Source organism: Schistocerca americana, chromosome 2, assembly GCF_021461395.2.
Source record: "Schistocerca americana isolate TAMUIC-IGC-003095 chromosome 2, iqSchAmer2.1, whole genome shotgun sequence".
Taxonomy (NCBI): Eukaryota; Metazoa; Arthropoda; class Insecta; order Orthoptera; family Acrididae; genus Schistocerca; species Schistocerca americana.
This window is the reverse complement of record NC_060120.1, coordinates 1,060,282,610-1,060,283,984: the sequence shown is the minus strand read 5'-3', so window position 1 is coordinate 1,060,283,984 and position 1,375 is coordinate 1,060,282,610.

The following is a 1,375-nucleotide window of genomic DNA, read 5'->3' as shown; positions in this document are numbered from 1 at the left end:
TGGTCTGAAACCTCCCTGGTATTCCCCTGACTCCTGTTCTACTTGTTCCTTCGTGTCCTCTGTAAATGTCCGGATTCCTCTTATCCCCTTTCTGGTGTACTGGGTGGGTGACGGCATACTCCAGCGTTCAGAGAATTCCTCCGTTGTCTACATTTTTGTAAGAGTTGACTGTGTCACCTGAATATTCTCACATTTCAACAAAAAACCTGATCTTCTCCATGTGCCTTATAATTTTTCTGTCATTTGATGGCTCTTTCTAATTTTTGGAAGGCTAGAGGGTCTAATTTGTTAGGTTCGCTCATTACAGGGGTATTTACATTGCTTTGCAAGAGTTCTTTGCGTTCTTCACAATTTACAAGATTATTATGTACATTTTCCATGATTTCAGCATTTTCTTTATTACTCTGTGCCTTTCGCCCATTTTCGTCTTTCAATGTCAATGTAGACGGCTCATAGTGTTGTAGTTGTTTTACAGTTGTAGTTGTTTCCCAACAATTTTGTAGTACATCTTGGAATTGGATTTATCGTAATTATCTTCTATAGAGTTTGTTATGTCTTTATGGAATCCACCCCTAATCCTCCTAATGTTTTGTGCGAATTTTTTCCTATTATTTGTGACGTTGATGGCATTTTCTTCTGTTTTCTTTGTTTAAAACTTTAATCACGCTTGGTTCTTTCTTCATGGATTTTATCACGCTCTGGTGTCCATTTTCATGTTTTCTTCATGGATTCAGAGGAGCTAGATTCTTGGCTCGTCTTGAAACGTGGTACCAGTTCTTCTAGAACATGTGTGAATTTAATGTTTTCTGTTATGTCTTGATATTTGTCATTCTTAATCAGGTGATGTGGGTCTTTTTCTTTAATGAAGTGAATCTTATTTTAGTTTTAAATAAAAACTTGTGTGAGCCTGTGTCTACTTCTCGCAATACTTTTATACGGTAGATTTCTTTATGAAAATATTTGGCTTACTTACATGATCTAGCCGCCACTGCCAATCGAGTATTATAATAAGATATACGGAAACCAAGCATAACCGTGTTCAATGGAGCTGTCACGCACAGCAGATAAGTGGGACTAAAAAGAATAAAAGTTATGCCGTGAGATTTCAGCACTTCGAGATATACAGATCCGTCATACGCCCTACATTCCCAAATCTTGAAGGTTCCCACGAAGGTAGATGTCTAGGTTCGAATCCTGATTTGACCCAACAATTTTCAACTTCTAGCATACACACACCTAATTATTGTTAGAACAATTTTGTTTCAATACCTTTTAATCAGTGCATAACTTTTCATTAGGTTATTGTATTACAAATACGCGCACGCCTCGCCAGTGATGAAAGAAACAGTCACTTAATAACCGTTTGTGGCTAGAA